We start from the raw sequence: 12,866 nt of genomic DNA, 5'->3' as shown, positions 1-12,866 counted from the left end.
CCCCAAGGGAAAGGGATCTACAGAGGTGTGTATGTGCTCAGCCTGGTCACATCTTTTACTCCCAGCTCAGCAGGCATTTTTTGAGTGGTCCTTCTGTGCCAGGATATCATCCAGGCTGCCCAGGCCCCCACCCAGCCTGGTTAGGGAGAGAAGGACCAGGTTCTAGTCAAATAGGAAAACATTTTGTCTGACAACAATTACAATGTGTCCAGGAGGGGAATCTGACATGTGGTGCCCTTGCCTAGCTTCTCCTTCCCCCTCCTAGTGGGTGTGAGTGGGAGATGCCAGATTCTGCAGTCATCTGAGGGGAACCGGAGATCCAGCAGTTAGGGGGATGAAAGATCAGAGTGGGCAAGATACGTATTTTTGGAGTAGTTTTAATAAGTCTTTTTTTAATGTTCATTTTTTATTTTCAAAGAGAGAGCGTGCGCACATGTGAGTGGGGAAGGGGCAGAGAGAGAGACCGAGAGAGAGAGAATCCCAAGCAGGCTCCACGCTCAGCATGGAGCCTGATGTGGGGGCTCAATCTCATGGCCCTGAGATTATGACCTGAACCAAAATCAAGAGTTGGACGCTTAACTGACTGAGCCATCCAGGTTCCCCTGGAGTAGTTTTAGAAAACAGGTTTTAATAAAGCTATGATTTTTATGTTACCTTTAGAAGATACTAAAAACAAAAGATATGTTTATTTCAGGGGTGCCTGACTGGCTTAGTCTGTAGAGCATGTGACTTTTGATCTCAGGGTCATGAGTTCAAACCCCATATTGGATGTGGAGCCTAGTTAAAACAAAGCAAAACAAAAACAAAAACAAACAACGTTCTATTTCACTGATGAGAATTCTCCAGAAAATAATTCTCCTTTATCAGACTTAAAAAGATATAAATCTCCCCCCCCCTTCACCCCCAGAAGGACAGTCCCCAGTACACATACCCAACATAGGTGCCTATACTTATTTGGTTTTTCAAATGAGTATCAGCTAATATGGTACTGATTTGGATGCTTTGGGGGTGGATTTAAATATCCTTGGTAGTTGCTTCAGCCTTGGATATAGCAGTATTACTCAGCATTTTAAGGCTTATGGTAGAGATTTATTCTAAAAAATTAGAATATAACTTTATTTCTGCAGCTCCTCTGAGAACTTTAGAAAGGCATATTACCTAATGGAAGTGATCTATCATGATCTATGGTGACAGCTTCATATATGGAGGAATATTCTACAGCACATATCTAGACACTATTTACTGAACACCTATTATTTGCTAGGTATTGGGCATCTAAAGATGAAAAGACAAGCCACCATTGAAGGTCATAGGCTGGTAGGAAAAGACATGAGAACAGATAGGAAGTATCACTACAGTGGTGACATGTGCCAGCACAATGAGGCCTCAGATATTGGGATATCTGAATCTGCTTGGGAGATCAAGAGGGCTTCATGGAGGAGTACCACCTGACTGGCCTAGAAGACATCCCTCACCTCCTCCTGAATGGTCAGAACTTGGGCTCTTGTAAGAGCTTTCAGAGCTCATGTGTGTAGATCAAATGACAGACCAGGGTGGCACCTTGGGTTGGGTTTCTACTCTGGGCTTACACAGTGTCCTTTGTCTAGGAACCCCAGGGATTTGATCACTTCTTGTTTTTCTGGCTGTGAGCACCTGCTCCTTCAGTGTCTCTGGGATCAGGGGAAACACTTTCCCATGTATTGAGAGTGGCTATCAGTGTGCCTACCCTCTCACAGCTGACTAAAACCTCCTGGGTGAGTACTTGCTTTGCTCATCCATGCTGTTGTTCTCTGGGCATCTTGTCTTGGTGTGAGGCAGTGTAGCTCCACAGTAAAAGTATGGATTTGGAAGTCAGGAAGGCCCAAATTTGAATCTTGTCCCAGCAGTCCTGGCCAAAAAAGCTTGGCCACACAACTGACCTAGTTGTGCTTAGAGTACAGACGTGTGTGATAATGGTGGCTGCTCGTATCTGGGTGTTAACCTGGCCCAGCGCATGGCCCCAGCGTTACCTGCCCATGCTCTGGAGTCTCACTGCTGATGTGCTCAGGTGCTTCAGTTTTAATAATTCAATAATTATCCCCATTTGTCAGATAGTACTGAATCCTGCATTATATAATTTTTATATTAAGGCACCAGGATAAATAAGTAATATCACCACAAAAAATAAGAACAGAAAACACCAACTGTGGCTGAAAATACAAAATGATAAAGCCTTATTAGTTGCTTTAAAAGGGGCCTTTTCTCTTTTTTTCTCCTGGTTTATTTAGTAGTAATCTGGAAGCTGCCTCTGCTAAAGAAGTGATGGATTATTGACAGTTACCCATGGTTCTGTGATGCATCAAGCACTTGGAAATACCAAGAACTAAGAAACAATCCTGGAAACTGAATTTTAGCTCCATTATCTACTCTCTAAACAGTAATCGGATGGGGCTTCAGAAATCATCTAGGGGTGCCTGGATGGCTCAATAGGTTAAGTGTCTGACTCTTGGTTTCAGCTCAGGTCACGATCTCAACTGTTTGTGAGTTTCAGCCCTGCATTGGGTTCTGCGCTGACAACACAGAGCCTGCTTTGGATTCTCTCTCTCCCTTTCTCTCTGCCCCTCCTCTGCTCATGCTCCCTCTCCCTCTCCCTGCCTCTCTCCTCTCTCTCTTTCTCTCTCTCTCTCTCAAAATAAATAAACTTAAAAAAAAAAAGAAACCATCTAATGAGGAAATAGTTACTAAATACACACCATCATTTCTCCAAGGGCCTTGAGTGCTGTTAGCATGGTGAATGCCAAGTATGAAAGTACTTGCATGCTTTAGCCAAAGTTCCCTGGGATATGTGACACTGTACATGATTTTCACAAGCATAATAATTTTGCTACACATTTATTTTTTGGTTATTATTACTTCTTTATGACTTTTCCCCTTACTGAAGAAAACAGTTTCCTTTCTCCAAAGAGCTGGAAATGTATTGGCTTGGCTAATTGTGGAAACAAATAGCAAGGTACAATTTAAAGCCATTTGAAAAGGTTAGTGATGGGTTTTGTCACATGCATAGAAAGCCCATACACCATCCAAGAGAAGGGATCTGATGATATGTAACCAGACTGACCAAAGCTCCTTCTACCAGGTAGAAAGAAGAAACAACAAAGAGATAAAAGATAGCTAAAGAGAAAATGCTGCACACACCTTTCCTCTGTTTACTAAATACATGTTCTTTTAAGAAGTGGAAGGGAGAAAAGAGATCTCACTTTTATTTTGTCATCCATTTTTAAAATATGTATTGAATTAGTATATACATTAGGAAAGGGCATATATCAAAAACTCACTGATCCCATTAGCAATTGCACCAAGAACCAAAAAACACCTAGGAATAAACCTAACCAAAGATGTAAAAAATCTGTATGCTGAAACCTATAGAAAGCTTACAAAAGAAATTGAAGAAGACACAAAGAAATGGATAAACATTCCATGCTCATGGATTGGAAGAATAAATATTGTTAAAATGTCAATACTACCCAAAGCAATCTATACATTCAGTGCAATCCCAATAAAAATTGCACCAGCATTCTTCTCAAAGCTGGAACAAGCAATCCTAAAATTTGTATGTATTTTTTACACAGTAAACACACTGGTGCTAAATGCCACTGAATTGTTCACTTTAAAATGGTTAATTCTACATTAATATGAATTTCATTAAAAAAAGCAGCAGCAGGAGAATTCAACAAGCCACCTACAGAGCTCCCTTGATCTGCCTTTTTATTAGAAAAATCTGAATGAAATTGCTGGGGCCATGTCTACTCTGACCAGTGACCAGCGGAGTTATGAGAGTTCAGCTTGCTCCATGTACCTCCGCAATACTCGCTATTGTACAGCTTTTTCATTCAGTCGTTTTTGGTGGGTGGGTAGTAGTATTTTATTGAAGCTTTAATTTTCATTTCCTAGATGACTAAGTGACCTTTTCATATGTTTATCAGTCATTTTGAATTTTTATAATTATGTGTTAGAGATCCTTTTTTTTTTTTCGTTAGTAGAATTTCTGTGAGGGTGATCATTTCTCTTTCATTCCCCAAACATACCCCAGTTCCAGAAACAAGGAATTTGTCTTCCTCCTTTTTCTCCCCTCCCCACTATAGCAAAAGGCACACTGCCCTCAGTAGTGGCCAAGAGCCCTGTATGTCTAGGTTTACCCTTTTCTCCTCTTGTGGGATGTCTGCAGGTTGCATTTGAGCTGAAGGACTTCTCAGGCCCTTGCTGTTTGGTTGGGGATATGCTTAGAAAGAAGTACAAAGACTGGCTGGTTCAGGGAGCCTTCATGACTTCTTGACAGTGCCACATGGCAAGGACAGGGAGAGGGAGGTGGTGGAGGAAGACGGCTGGCTCCCCTGACCTGTGGAGGTGCAGTGCTGCCTGACTTGTACAGAAATGCCAAAACCTGGGCACAGAGGTAATCACAACGTGAATGTCATTACTTGCTGCTGCTGTTGTTCTGTCTCACTGGCAGGGTTTTTAATGCCCATAAGCTGCCTGCATACATTAATTAATTAATTTGTTAATTTCTTCTTTATTTCACCCAGTAAGTATCATTGACCTCTTGCTACATCTTCAACCTTGGAGATAAAACACCAATAAAGAGATTTAAAAAAACAGTAAAAATATAATGCAATATCATGAAATTAGAGATACCCTGGAGAAGAATGAAGTGGGGAGCAGGGAAAGAAGGGACAGGATAGAGAATGGTGGCAGCAGATGGTGGGGGAGGTCTTTGTGAACACAACATTTGAGCAAAGAGCTGAACCAAGTGAGGGAGTATCCATGTGTCCATTTCATGGAAGAGTATCCGGGTACAAGGAACAACAATTCAGAAGCCTGAGCCAGGAATGTGCTTTCCTTGGAGGGACAGCACAGAGGCCAGTGTGGCTGGAGCATCATATGCAAGGGTCACAGAGATCAGAGGCCTGGTTAGGTCCTCATGGTCCTTGGTAAGGAATTTGGATTTTGCTTAAGTGAAAGAGGAAGGCAGTATAGGGCTTTGGGCCAGGAAAAACATGAGCTGATTAGGGTTTTTAAAGGATAATCCTACTTGCATCATGGAAAAGAAGCCATCAGACTCCTTGGCTCTGGCCACACCTGCCCCACTCCAAGCTGACCTTTTCCCCAGACCATCAGGGACTTCAAGAGACAGCTTTGCCCCCTTTGCCCCACTTAACTTCTACATCTGCCAGCTTGGCCTTGTGTGTCATTGCTCCTGCTTCAACTTTCTGCTTTTGAGTCTTTGTCCTCTATATCCACGCCCTGGTGGTGGGAGTATCCCAGGGAAGAGCTAGGGGCAGGACCCACTAAAGGAGAGCTGACAACTCCTTCAGCACCCCTCTGTGCCCTCTACATCCTGCTGTCTTGGAGGGAAGAGGAGCAAGATTGAAATATGCGCTCAATGTTGTGGGGGCTTAAAATCCACCTGGTCCTTCTCCCTGCCGCCATTCCAGGTGCATTTCTGAGGTATGTTGTAGGCTGCGTGAAAGCTGCACTAATGGTGTTTTCTGTTAACCAGCCCAGGACACTCATTGTTGAGCACCTCCTATGGACACACGAGGGGTGTGAGGCCTCTGGAGACACTGGTTTGATGTTTGTTTCTCGGCACCTTTAATTATAACAGAATCCTCCTTATTTTTCAGAACTCGTTGCTATGCTCTTGATCTGGTGTCCTGTGTCTCCTGCTCTATAGATGCACACAGCATACACACACACTCACATGTGAGCACTGACACCCTGTTACATTGATAGCAGATACACAGATTGGAAATATTGGTCAGCATTCATAAGTCAAAGTACTTCAGTTCCAAGAGCAGCAGGGTGGGGATGGAGGCTACCCCCCCCCACCAGCCTAGCATTCCTGACACAAACAGCTGTAATTGTGTCATAGCAACAGCCTTTCCAACATGTGGGTCAGAGTCACATCTATGCTGCATTAAAATAACCCTGTGGTCTGTCCGCTTCTTTCAACATGAGTGACTTATGGATTGAAGAGGAAGGTAGGGAAATGTGTGCCAGGCATGAAGGAAAATGGCTAAAAAAATGATTAAAATTATGTATATCTCTTTGCCTTCTATAAATAACTCAGATAAACCTGAATAAAATCCAGCTTCTCCACTTAGAAGAGATATGGCCAAATGAAGTGAATGCTTATCCCAAACCTCCATAAACACTTAGAAAATTGTGATTAGTTCTTCAGAGACCACAAGCCTCCTGTCTTGGATGTGCCGTCTTCCCCTAGCTCACCATTATGGGACATAAAGCTAAGGTACCCAAAGTGACCTGTGACCTGATGTGGTCTAGTGGTTATATTCCCTTCAGCTTTGTTTATAACCTTGTTACCATCCGCTATGAAATGATACCAAGTGGGTTTCATTGAAACCAAACATTTTTTCACTTCATGTATCCTTCTGTCAGATTTTTATTTCAAAATATTACAGTCTAAGTTAAAACATTTGCATGGGTGTGTTCAGTTGCTGAAAATGTAACTTGTGATATGTGTGCTTTACATTATACCTCAATAAAAAAAATTTAAAATTACAGCCCAAATCCCTTTTTTTCTTTATTTTAAAGCCCCTTACCCATTTAGTCCATACCCCCTCCCACAACCCCTCCAGCAACCCTCTGTTTGTTCTCTATATTTAAGAGTCTCTTATGTTTTGTCCCCCTCCCTGTTTTTATATTATTTTTGCTTCCCTTCCCTTATTCATCTGTTTTGTATCTTAAAGTCCTCATATGAGTGAAGTCATATGATATTTGTCTTTCTCTGACTAATTTCTGTCAGCATAATACCCTCTAGTTCCATCCACGTAGTTGCAAATGGCAAGATTTCATTCTTTTTTGATTGCCGAATAATACTCCATTGTATGTATACCACATCTTCTTTATCCATTCATCCATCGATGGACATTTGCAGCCCAAATCCCTTTTAAGCTTTATTTCATCTTATGGTTTACAAACTTCACGGGAAGTTTTTAAAATATTTTTTCAAAGTTTATTCTGAGAGAGAGAGAAAGAGCAGGAGAGCATGCATGTATGTGCACAAGCTTGAGGAGGGTCAGAGAGAGAGGGGAGAGAATTCTAAGCAGGCTCCATGCTGTCAGCCCAGAGCTGGAGCTCAGTCTCACAAATCATGAAATCATAACCTGAGCTGAAATTGAGTCAGATGCTTAATCAACTGAGCCACCCAGGCACCCCCAGGGGAAGTTTTTTTTAATGTTTTCCAGAAAGGAAAGAAAGAAATATTAAAAGCAAAAAATGACCTTTTCTCCATCCCCCTGACAAGTGTGACTTTGGTCGTGGAGGGCGTTTTGCCATCTGGGCCGGCCAGAGCAGTCAGAGCAGTGAGTGTGGGCAGTGAAGGGACTGCTCCATGCGAGGACCAGTGGGCTGCATGAAACAAGACAGGGACATGAGGTGGGACTGAGGCAGCCTTTTGAGAATTTCTTTTCTGTGATGTCGTGAATGGGAAGTGCTTCCCCTCTTTAGAACTGAAATAGACTCATCTGGCAGCGCTTTTCTCCTCAGAGGATGTGACGTAGTGGGTTTTGGTTCATTATACAACCAAGGAGTTTACAAGAAGTTGGCTGTGCCAGAGATTGCAGTCTCTTGGCACAGGGCAGGGAGGTGCAGGCTGTAGGCTCCTATACTACCTCTCTCTTCAGATATTCTGCCTCCTCCCTCTAGTGACAGTGTTTTTGTGACTCCGTTGTGAAGCTTTCAGAAAATTGGCAACAGAGTGGATCCCTGGGCTGCAAGAGGGGTTTAGTTGGACATATTGGGTGGCCAGCCAGTCTCTATTCCCTTTCATGAGAAAAAGGCTCACTCTGGGGCCATCTAGACCCATTATGAAAAAGGCATATAGATGTTTGACCTGCTACATACCATGCAGGGTCCTTTGTAGTTAATGAGGAGGGGTTGAGATGTGCTATATTTCTATGGTACCGTTTTGTACATAATTTATTATAAACGTCTACGTGTAAGGCAACTGGGATAATGAAAACATCCCGAGAATTATCTTTTCTGTATGTAGCACATAACCTCTGGGACCTAAGTCTAGTGGCTGGTGGTCACTGGCTCTGTCACTGAGTATATCTACTTGTGTATGTGTGTCCAGCTTAACAGAGACTTTTGGAGAGACGCCCTGAGACAGACACATGTAAAGTTGAATGACAGTAAATTTGACCTACTGCTTTTTAAGATACTTTATATGTTTCAAGTAATTAATAGCTGGTACCATTGAATCCAACTTGTGTCTCTTTCCTTTAAAGATAGGTAGTGTTGGTAAGTGTAATTTAGTAGCCCATAGTCAACAATGCTAACATTTGATTTATAGCAAAAGAAGCACCTGAGTGTAGTAAGGATATTTGTATATAAGCAATAATAAGGTTAATGTCAGGTGGCCCATCACTGGGTTTTATACATACTTTACAGACAAAGCATAAGATCTAGAACTAGAGGCCCAGAAAATAGATCTCTTCTTTTTCCACCTATTACTTTTCCCACTAAGCCACAGTGTGAAAGTCTGTACCTTGTCATGCCCAAGTTTTGCACATGGGTGCTGTCAGATCACTGAATTTGTAGAACTCCACAGAGGCTTGCATTGATCACTAAAGGAGAAGTAAAGGTGTTTCCATCATCAGCTTATGAATGGAGATTAAACTTGCTTCATTATATCTAACACTGTAATGCTGTATTTTATAAATATAATTAACACAGATATAGATTATTTGTGTTGTTTTTATATAGTTTTTGTGCCCCTCCCAACCCAGATTCACTGCTGATCCAGAACAGAGTTGGTATAGGTAGATAGGCATCTAGGCAGGAGTTGAAAATGCTCTAAGACCCATGCCACCATTGGCCAGTCTGGCCAGAAACAGGTCATGTTTATCCCTTGAATGGTTGGGAAGGGCTTGAGACTATGAGGTGATACTCCGAGGGCTTAGAAATACAGAGGTGCACATGCGAGTGACCTGCTTGCTGTCAGGCTTCTCCACAGTCCAATCATTCAGGAAGGTGAACCTTGGTATTTCTCCTCCATGTTCTGGACTCTTCATGGAATCATTCCTTTCTGAGAGACTTCCCTTTAGTTCCAAGTTGCCTTTGCCTGAGGTGACATCCTTTGGCTGCCTAGGATTTTGCTTATTTCTTTGACTTGCTATAAAGGTAAAAATCATGTGAAATGATTATTTTATTTAGTATAACAAAAGTAGTTATCCCTTCCCTCTGTGTCCTAGTCCCAATTTGCTCTTGTTCATTCACTCTTGTCATCTGTCAAGAAGGAGTTCCTTAGCAAATGCCTCTCTTTAGGCCCAACAGGACAGTCCACCTCCCTGAAGAGGACACAGTCTGGCTAAGGGACATTGTCTGGCCTTACCTAGCAGTGGGGTCTCCACAGACTGGGGCAGCCTTGGGGAAGGTGTCCCATGCCCTAGATCTTTTCCAGAGAGATCTTGAGTGTGATACACTGAACCTGTTCTGAGCCCCTGTGCACAGAGCCCACCAGAGCTGGGTGTATACCCAGAATCCTCATGCTGAACATGCCCTACAGGGGTCTCACTGCTCCCCCAGAAGACTGAGACTCCCTGGCTGATGCTGATGTACCTGGGCTGTCTGGGTGCCCTGTGGGAGCACCAGGTCAGGCCATAGCCCCACCCAATGCCCCCCGCCCCTGCTGCTGTTTCTGAATGTCTTTTCCCTAGCAAAATGGTATGATAGAGGAGAATCTAAGACATGACCCCTGTCTTCTAAATAGCTTGCCATGTTGCTCACAATCGATACATTCAACTGTTTCCAATAATTTTAGAGCCATTTTCTACAAGCCTACCAATGCTGGAATGTGCATGCCCTTCATTTGGAGGCTCATCCTGACAGTCTGGTCTTTTTAATTATTTGAGTCTTCCTTGTTTTGTTTTGCACAAAAGCGTAGTTCTATGTAAAATATCGTAAGTTCCTTTTTACATTTTTGTTAGACCACAGAATCAGCTTTTAGAGCTAGAAAAAATTTAAAAATTATGAGAGAAATCTGGATCTTGGAAGTATTAGTCATTAAAGATAATTTATGTAAAAACAAATAATATCGTTTTTCCTCCTTTTGCACTGTATGCCCCCTACTGCTTCTGGCTATGGTATCCCTAATGTTCTGAGAAAAAGAGGTATTATTAGTTGCGAATTGCTTTGAATACTTTGGAAATATTTTCCAATATTTGAACAGTATCCTTTCATTAAATCATAGAACACTCTGCCTGGCTCATAATATAAGAGCTTTTCTTCTTTCAGCAAGAAACAGAGGGAGGCCAAGATTCAATGTTTTTCTCTTTGCTGCACCAGGAAATCCCAGCGTAGTGCTCAGAGCAGAATGTAGTTTCTTTACTTTGTCCATCGGTGGGCCCCTCTATTTTAGACAAAAAGAATACACAGAGTAGGCCGAGGGTGGCAGAAGTAAAAGCCTCAGTCGTGCCTACCTATGCCCCTGGCCCCTGCCCCCTGTGGTCCTTAGGAAGAAGAATGCTTGTTAGCTTGGGCCTCTCCTTCAACCCCTGTTGGGCCCTTGCTTCCTCCTTACCCATGTGCTGGAGAATGCGAGAGGTCCCTGCTTCCCGAGAATGTGCTGGCAGTGCCCTGCTGTACAGAGGCAGACACGCTGATGACCCTAGACATAGTAGCTGCCATGCTATTGTCTTCAGATGTGGAGTGGCTACCTGGAGGCCATCTTCCCTGTGTTTGGAGGACAGTTGACTGCAAACTTTACCTAGCAACAAAAAGAGCTGGAGTCAGGCAGGGAGAAGAAGTGAGATGGTTGTTATTAATCATGCTGAGATGATGCATTGTGGTTTAAAAATGGAAAAGGAAGGGACAGATTAAATATTGACATTTACTGTATTCCCACTGTGGTCACTTTTGGTTTGTCTGACACGAAAACATATATTCACTGAAAGGGGAAATAAAATCTTTAACTTCTGCTCCAAGAGGCTTCAGTTAAAAAAAAGAGAAAGAGCTTAATATGATTAATTTCCAGCCTGGCCTCAGTTGAAGAGTTTGGTTATTAAAGTCTGTAAAAAGCTTTTTCTTAGTGTGTCCACTGAAACAAATTCTATCTTAAGACTTCTCTCAAGTCGATGTCCGAGTTTTATAAAGCAAGTAAAATAAATCTTCTCTTATACTGCATGTTGACAGTATGCCTATACTATAGAAATATACATTAAATAAATGACATTTATAGTGGAAACTTGAAGAAAATATGTAACCTGTAAGAAGTTTGGGTGTCCCCCTACCACTGCCTCCCAGGATATAGGTCTTATCAGTGAATTATTAAGTGATTGTTAAACAAGTCTTGTAAAATGTTAATTTGTAATTCAGTTGTTTTCTCTCTGTACATATTGTCCTTCAAGGCCACTTTTTCCTGTTGTTACAATAGTGAGAATGAACCTAATGGACTAATATTCACTTGGCCCTAGTATCCTTGGCCTCCTGGCACAGTGGTTAGGTGGCTTTTAAGGTCTTATTTGGCATCCATTTTCAAGTTTGCCAAGGTTTCAGTGAGTAAATCATTGTCTGACAAAATGACCTTTGAATGCAAATGTATGGGACTTTTCAGAAGGACTCAAGTGGTGGGATTCTGAGGAAAGACTATTAAATTTCCAATCTACTTCCATAAATACAGAGTTTTGTCATAGAACAGAAATTACAAATTAGAAATCTCATGGCCTCATTCTGTAAATTGGGAAACAGTTCAATTCCAGTGTCAAAATGGTGGGCATAGATGGGGGAAAGGAAATATGGAATTGAGAAAGGAGTTGAACCCAAATCTCTTTTGTTCTTAGTTGACAAATCTCAGAGTCTAAAATTCTACTGACGAATGAAATTGTAAATGTGTCTCATCTGTTTCTCTAAGCCTGCCTTCAGTCAACAAATGTTTTCTATTCATCAGCCTAAGAAACAGCTTTGGTGCTGTCACTCTTAGTGAGTCCATTTATTTATCTTTTAGAGAAAATACAAGGGCATATTTTTTTCTCCTTTCCTGAAATATGGGATGGTGTTTTTGAAAGGGGGTTGTAATGTGGCTTAGTAGAAAGGAAAGAAATACATCAAAGATTCTTAAATCTTCCCTTAGCTGCCTCTCAGAATTGGGCCAATAACCTTTAGAGTGGCTGAGATAGGTCAAGAATAGGTTAATAAAATTACAAAATCTAGAACAAGAAAAGACCTCCAAGGTCATCTGGCCTAGCCTCTGTCTTTAGGTAATTAAGGTGTTAATTTTGTACTGAGATGACAGCTGAAACTCAAAGGGATTATATGCTCCACCTAGGTCACATAGTAAAATCATAAGCACTGTTGTTTTATTAAATTAAGTGAGCTCAAAGATCTCCACTCATCTTCTAGCTTAGTGAGCTTGCCTTTACCTTCACTGCCAGCCTCTTTGTGGAATTATTTTTCCTATTGATTCCCCCCACCCCCACCCCTGCCTTTTAAGGTCCCTCTTTTAATTCTGTAACAAACCTCAGGTTCTCCCAGCTCTTCTGGCCCCTCTGGACTCCCCTGCTTGGCTTGGAGGAGATCGGCTGTGTCTGGAGGGACAGGAAGAGTTATTATGCAGACGACAGGCACCAGCTGTTCTGCATCGGTACCAGTGAGAACACGAGAGGAAATGAGCACCAGTGGCAGCTTGGAAGATTTAGGTTAAACATAAGGAAATGAATCCTGAGTCCTGAAGACTGTCAGGAACTAGAGTAGATTGTTAAGGAAGATTGTGGAATCTGCTTCTCTGGAAAAACAACAAACACACCTTAAAAATAAGGCAGGCTTGCTGCCCAGAATTATGTTAGAGGGGTCTGCTTGAAGTTAGGGGG

General features: G+C 42.1%; 1 protein-coding gene and 1 long non-coding RNA gene across 15 annotated transcripts in view; one reads left to right on the top strand and one right to left on the bottom strand.

Moving 5' to 3' along the window:
* LDLRAD4 (low density lipoprotein receptor class A domain containing 4) overlaps window positions 1-12,866 on the top strand; it is a 447,577-nt gene that overhangs the window by 288,962 nt on the left and 145,749 nt on the right. The gene's annotated exons all lie outside the window — the stretch shown is intronic.
* LOC128777059 (uncharacterized) lies at window positions 7,039-12,620 on the bottom strand. Its single transcript, XR_008422205.1, has 3 exons — window positions 12,517-12,620; window positions 10,583-10,768; window positions 7,039-9,175 (listed from the first exon to the last, which is right to left on the bottom strand). It is a non-coding gene; the product is annotated as an uncharacterized LOC128777059 (long non-coding RNA).

This window comes from Panthera pardus, unplaced genomic scaffold (assembly GCF_024362965.1).
Source record: "Panthera pardus isolate Hobbes unplaced genomic scaffold, ASM2436296v1 HiC_scaffold_15, whole genome shotgun sequence".
NCBI lineage: Eukaryota > Metazoa > Chordata > Mammalia > Carnivora > Felidae > Panthera > Panthera pardus.
This window is presented reverse-complemented; position numbering and strand designations above follow the sequence as displayed.